Here is a 7,762-nt window from a genome sequence, read left to right as displayed (position 1 = left end):
AAACAAAAAATGAAAACAAGCTTATTTTTTTATGATTTTGATTTTCCAAATAGATGACATACATATGCAATGCAGAAAAAACAAAAAAAAAACAAAAAAAAATAAAATTTGGATGTATATTTTCCTTGTAATAACATTTTAAAGTCCAACATAGTTGAATTTGATGGTTTTCATTCGACGTCACTTTTTTTCTATTAAGTATGTCATTATCAAAAAAACAAATTATACCCCTTTGAAGAAGATTCTGTCCTCTAGTGAAAAATATATTTTGTCAAATATTTTAATATGATTTATTTTTTATTTTTTAAATTTCAAATCAGCCTTTTCTCAAATTTAAAAACCTCCATGTAATATTAAAAAAATAAATAATATTAAAATTAATCAAAGAATTAAAAAAATTATATTTCTAGATTCTTGACTTTAAGTTTTACAAAAAAATGTATTTTTAGATTTTTGAAAAGAAATATTTTGACTACAAAATAATACAACAAAAGTGAAAAGTTTCAGAATTCACTGAAAAATGATGACGTGGTTGCCACTTAGGATGCCACATAAGCATGTTCAGCTAGAGCAATTTCGGCTGAAATGGTTTGGGCCGAACCCCTTTTGACCGAAGTAACTTTGGCTGGACATCTTTCAGCCGGAAAGTGAGAAACCTATGGTAGTTTCTCGAATGATGCTCCTATAAGATTATTTTTTGGTTATTTTTTTGTTTTATTTTGAAAATAAGTTTGGAAGTAAATTGAATGTAAATTTGAAGGCAAGAAGGAATATTTTTTATGGAACCTATCATTTGCTTATGCTAACATTTATTAATTTAGATAATATCTTATTATTATTATTATATCTAAATGTACTAGTGACCTATTATTTAAAACATATTGATACAACCATATTTTTTAATATAATGTCAAAAATTAAGAAATTCATATATTCAAGATTGAACATTATTTATTATAACAACATTATAGAAATAGGTTCTATAATAAACTCTAGATACCTATCATGTTGCTAATAGTGCAAATCGTTAAGTAGGTAAGTAAAGATAGCCTAAGTTTTTTAATACTAAAACCATAAATAAGGATGTTAAGTTATTATAAGGTTTAGACTATTATAATATATGTTTTATAGGTAATTGTATGTCTTTACTATCCTCTAGATTATGACATTTATTTTTCTAACAACCTTACTTTTATTATCTTGTTAGAGTATGGATCCTTGGCTATTGAGAGGAATGATTGGTTCTTTATTTATGGTAAATTTGCAATATGAATGGGAGTTTATTTATCTTTAATAATCAATGAAACTATCTATAGCTTCAATTAATAATGTATTAAGTAAAAGAATGAGTCAATTTAATGTTACATTTAATTATAGATTTTTTTTTGAAAAATTACTTTTATTCATGTTAACTATATAACTTAGGTGTTAGTTTTGGCTACATATAAGCTTCCATTTTGGAGACCTATTTTATTTTATGCCCTTAATTAGGAGTGTGTTTGCATTAGATTAGACAACATTTTAATTTGTGCGTTAAAAAGAACCTTTGTTTGAAGTGTTTGGTAATCTTATAACACACTTTGTGTTGTAGAACCCTAAAGTGTTGTGAAAGTATCATCTCCCCTCACTTTCTCAAATTTTGGGTGTAAGATAAATCAGTAAAAAAAAAATTGTAGAGAAGTAATCACTATTTAGGGGACGATATCATAATAGGTTTTCCTTTGGGATGATATATAAAAAGAATTCTAGCTAAAACCTAGATCTTAACGTGTCTTTCTTAGGCTAGAGGTGTCAACATCAGCCAATGTCTAGTGAATTGTGCCTAACACTTGTTGTGTGGTTGAATAGAGACTTAAGTGTCTCAAACTAGAATCATGTAAGGTGAGTCCCCTTAATAGTGACTTGAAACTTTATTTAGTGGCCCACCCTATTGATTGATTTGTTGACATCATTCACAGTGCAAGGGCATAGCTGGTTTTGCCCCCAAGATACTTGCCATACAACTCCCTTGAGATGAGACAAAAATCCTCGGCTTAGCATAAGCTACGTGTAGCTTTTTGAGGAGAGGGTGATTGGGTCATCCTTCCAATCTTGGAGGCCCCTACCCATCCTCTCATGTGAAGAAAAGAGTGTATACACCCATTTAGGTGTCCCTACTTTTGTGTCAAAGGAAATTTCAAGCTATTGGTTGTTATTGTTGCCATTAGAACTTGACTTTAGGATAATAATTTACTTGTTATAAGTAACATAAACATGCATATTTTTTAATGTTTTGATTTACATGGCTCACTAAGGCCAAAAAATTATACTTTATTGTGTTGTCACCTATGAACATGTATTTGATTATAAATGAGTACTCCAAGACATTCTTGAGAAACACAAATTATATGCTAAGTCATCCAATTGTGTATTTGGAGTTAAAGAGGTAAGTACCTCTAGGTCATAAATTGTCATCTAAAGAGTTCAGGGTGGACCCTAAGATTAGGGCCATTATAGAGTGGAAAATTATTAAGACCTTGAAAAACCTATGAATTTTATTAGGGCTTACAAGTTATTATTGCCAATTTATAATAAATATGGTAGCATTACATCACCTCTCATAAATTTGTTGAATAATGATTCTTTCTATTGGAATGCAACAACTACGAGGATATTTGAGCAACTTAAGGAAGACACGTGTGCACAACTCTATTCCTAGCTACCTCATTTTTCTCTAAATATTCATTATGGAATAAAATGTCCGAGGACATGGCATAAGATTAGAAATTATGCAAGAAGGAACACCCATAGTCTCAAATATTTCCTGGAACAAAGCTTGTCATTTGCATAACAACAAAAAAGGTCATAATAATGTTTGGATGTGACAAGTTGAGGTCATATATAAAAAATACAAAGATAATGTTGTGATCAAAGCTCTATTAAGAAGTAGTGAAACCATAAAAACATTGTTGTACACCATTTCCACATTAAAAACAATTTGAGTGAAAGAGGCAACATGAGATTGAGGAAAAGACATAGATACCGAAACTCTTAGATATATTGTACAACTTTTAATGGCTCGATTTGTTGAAGGGTTTTCACTAAGAAAGATAAACATTTTGATAGGTCTAGGTTTTGAGTCAATGTGGATAGTAAGGATGGCACAATAATGATGCCTATTAGTGTTTCAATAGTACCATCTTCTTGAGGAAAATGCAACCTACATTGGGCTGAAAAATGGCAATTCATGGAGGATTTAAGAAGGTGTGGTTGGAAAGAGATTTGTTAAATATAATTAATTTCTTGAACAAAAAATCTACTCCTAGCTGGATGATTAACCATTTAATACATGGGTGCTTTGAAATGATGATCAAATTTGAGGATATTAAAATATCACATGTTTTGAGGGAGGGTAATAGGCCAACTGACCATGTGGCTAATCTAAGTGTGGTTAGAGATGATGAAAAGTGGTGGCAAGAAGGGGATTCCTTTCCATTTCAGTTATGTGAGTTGGCAAGGAAGGACGACGAAAATATTTTATCATTTGAACATTAATGATGATAGATCACATGTGTAGGGCTTTTCATTGAAAAGAGAGAAAGCGAGTTTCCAGATTGTTTCTATGGCTCTGTTTGTGTTGCGTCGGCCTGAAGTCTAGTTTTGGTGTCGTCCAAAAAATTCATAGAAGCAGTATCATAATGGACAGAGATAAAACAGAATGGAGTTGTCCTTGTGTGAGCTTTGGGAGAAGTCTGAGGAGTTCTGGAGGGAAATTGTGGATGGACGAATGGAGCCCTTTGTTCAAAAACTTCATGGATATAATCATCATCTCACTGACTTATTTGTGAGTAATTGGGATAATGGGGTGTTGTGTGTGTATAGGGCAGAGTTCAGAATCGATGAATATTTCATTGTCGAGATTTTGAGGCATAGTATGGAGGGTAGAAAAAATTTTAGGGAAAGGAAGAACTTGGAAGAAGCCCTCTCTATTGTCTACGATAAACATAGCGAAAGAAATAGGGTTAAGAAGAACCCGGATGGCGACTACAACCAACTGGAACTTTAGATTCTCTATGCGAGCATGGAAGAATTCATTATGAGGTACATTACCCGCGATGGTCACTTTGCTATCATTCTATGTTACCATTTCACAATTTTGAACCATTTTAGACATGACAAAAGAATTTTCATTTTGTTTTACTTGTTATCTTCTTTGGAGTTATCTATTAGTAAGCATGCTAAGAATGAGGATAACACAATTCTTCATGACAATTTAATCCTTGTAATCATGGAGTATGCAAAGGCCCATGAGGTCAAACCCTCCTCTGCTTTGAAAAACTCTAAGTCTTTAGCCAGCCAGGAGGTGCATGATGTATTGGATACTGAGTTTGATGATGCAGAGGGCTGGAAGGTGATAGATTGGAATGATTTCTAGGTGTCAGACAACTCTAATTATAAACCCTTAGAGGATGAGGGATCTCTGAAAAAGACCACTCTTGGTACTAGCAGTAGCAGAAAAAGCCCTCCTAGGTGGGTTGCTAAAAAGAAAAACCCTGTTTTGTAGACCCACATTTTGGGCTTGAAAATCATAAAAAACAGAAGACTGAAAATAAGGTGGTGAATCTTGATAAGGAGGATAACAAAATAAAACTTGACATCCCCCTCAATGTGGTCCCCAACAAGACCAACGATGATGAAAAGGATGTTGATATGCTCCTGGGGAATTCGTTGATGTATTAGGAAAAAAATTTCGATGGTTTTTTGGGGAAATCAATATTCTGAAATAGGGGATTAAAGATTTCATTGCTACTTTCACTTTGATTTCTGCTCCAGATAAGACAGATGAACTCCTAAAGATATCCCAACAAATTGTGAAAGATATCAAGATCATGAAGACTAAACATGAAGCAAAAATTGATAGGCTGGACAAAGAGATACAAAAACTGAGGAGTAAACTAAAGGGTTTGGTGAGGTTTAGCAAGGAATCCATGCACAACAATGTTGAGGGTCTTGAGAGAGTCAATGAAGAAATTGCCTTGCAGAAGGAGCAGATGACCAGAGCAGAGACTTCTCCAGATATCAACTTGACTAAGATGAACTAGGAGGTGCAGGCATCGACGAGACCGTGCACCCTATGACTAGGAGCAAACACCAAGTTACATGTAGTTCGAGGTTTATTATGGATCAATAATAAAGTGATCCAGAAAAATGTTGAGCTTATGAAAGTTCTATCTTATCCTTTTTTGTTGTTGTGCCCTGTTTAGGTCTATTTTTTGTGGTTTTCTATCCTAGGGTGAATCCCCTGTTTCTATAGTTGGTTTTCGGCTAGTTAGACTCTACTTTCTATTTTTAATTTTGTGTTGGATTTGGGTTTTGGTTCCTTGTAAAACCCATTTATCTAAATAAAAAGCAATGCACAAGGATCACATTATTTGACTCTTAATTTATAGATGAGTGTTTCAGTAATACAATGCTCTATATTGATAGTGTCTTGATTCTAAAGAGGATCATAATATTTTAGTCATGAGATAAAGGTAGCATTCCATCATTTCTATTCTTTGATGTCATCAAAATCATGAGGTATTTGATTGTAACCATCCCAATGGGATACTTAAGTAATCTAGTAGAATATATTCTTGCAAATAAATACAAGGGAATATGATAACTGTGTTATTTATAATAGTTTAGCCTATTGTTTCATAGATATCACAAGATACATCTCACAACTCACATCAAATGTGAAATGGAGATAAATGTCACTTGTTTTAACAAATTAAACTATCTCCAAATAACCATCATTGATGCTAAAATTTGTGCTTGCACACTTATAGAACGTTAGGCATATTTGATCTCTACAAGATAGTAAAGAGCACTATCAAATCTCAACATGATATAACATAGATCAAATAATATGAATTTAAAATAAAATGTTAACAATTTTCCTAAGATCACATGATCTAGGAAAACAAGTACAAAAATTGTTACTTATTGAAGACATAAAACTAAACTGGATAATCAAACTAAAATTACATATGCTTGAATTATAGTTAAAATAGTGATTTGAAAACACTAAATTAGTCCAACATATAGAAATACACAGATGAATCCAAGCATATAACATCAACCCATACACATTTTATAATGCATAGTTAGACATGTATTCTAATGTGAAACCTTATAGATAATGTAGTCACATAAATCTGTCCACTTAATTAAATGAATACTTAGTATTTATTTGATTATTTAACCATCAATTAATAATTAATTAAATTAATATTTAATTAATTCATCTTAACCCTCTTCCCCTATTAATTAAATAAATTATTCAATTTATTTGATTTAATTCACTTAACCAAATTCAGACCATTAATTAAATAAATAAATCATATTTATTTAATTAAATATTCTCTCACATTTAAATAAATTAATATTTATTTAAATCCCCCAAAATCCCACCTCTCACATTTAAATAAATTAATAATTTATTTAAATCACCTTTATCCTCCACCCACTTGTATTTTCCTACAAAAGCAAGTTGCACAACTATTTTAAATACATTATTTATTTAAAATCCTATTTATCCTCACCCACTTGAAACCTTTAATGGTTTCCCTTAAAGTATTCAAACTTGATGGCTTTAAAGTCTTCAAACTTGATGGCTTCCTTCTATAGTCTTCTTAAGACTTTAATGGTTTTCCTTAAAGTCTTCAAGCCTTTAATGGTTTCCCTCAAAGTCTTCAAGCATTTTAATGCTTTATCTTCATTTTTCTCATTTAAATAAATTAATATTTATTTGAATATTTATCCAAATGCAAATTACACCATTTAATTGAAATAAATGATTTTATTTTAATTGAAAATACCAAAATTTCTCCCACTTGCATTTTCCTACAAAATCCACTTGCATGCCTAAACCCCTTCTAGAATTTTCTAATCACTTCTAAATAACTTAACCCCTTCTCTAAACTTTGTCACATTCCTAAGCAAAAGGGAAGTCACTTCTCAAACCCTCAAAGTCTTTGATAACCATTAAAGGCTTTCAACCTTCAACCACTAAATGGCTCAAAGTCTTTGATAACCATTGAAGGCTTTCAACCTTCAACCACTTAATCCCCAAAGTCTCCAATAACCATTAATGGTTACCTCAAACCCTCCCACATGGTTAAAACATTTGTTTTGACTCAACCTCTACCCAACCCAAAGGTCTCATCAGGCCATTAATGCTTTGACCATGATTATCTCTTAAACATTTGCACAAAGGTTTATCCTTAGATTAACTCTTAATCCAGTGGGTAATCTTAATTTGGACTTGACCCTTAGCCTCTAGATAACCATGAGGTCTTCTCAGGCCTTTGATGCCTCCAACCTCTTCTCTCAACCCAATCCTATGTTGACACTTGTCACCATTTTATTGGTGCCAATTGTGCACATGGATCCCCAACTTTCAAACTTGGCCCTTGATTAAACCATTCAATCTTAACCCTTCATTTCCCCATTTCTTCTATAAATGGAACCCTTCTCCTCAAGCAAATGAAAGCATTTTAGAGTATTGTTGTTATACTGGCATTAGCATAGAGCTTTTTCATAGCATCACTATCTACTCTTGCATAGTATTTCCTTATCATATTCAACCATCTTGAATCTCCATATGGCATCCATGGCTAGTGCTAAAAGCTGAGAGCTACACTCATTTGGGACTTGGAGAGGAGAGGAACAAGGGAGGAGCAACTATGAGCATCTTGATTAGCTATTTTATCCTATGTTTATATGCTTTCTATTTCAT

Source organism: Cryptomeria japonica, chromosome 1 (assembly GCF_030272615.1).
Source record: "Cryptomeria japonica chromosome 1, Sugi_1.0, whole genome shotgun sequence".
Classification (NCBI taxonomy): domain Eukaryota; kingdom Viridiplantae; phylum Streptophyta; class Pinopsida; order Cupressales; family Cupressaceae; genus Cryptomeria; species Cryptomeria japonica.
The sequence above is the reverse complement of the archived record's forward strand: the minus strand, read 5'-3'. Positions refer to the sequence as shown.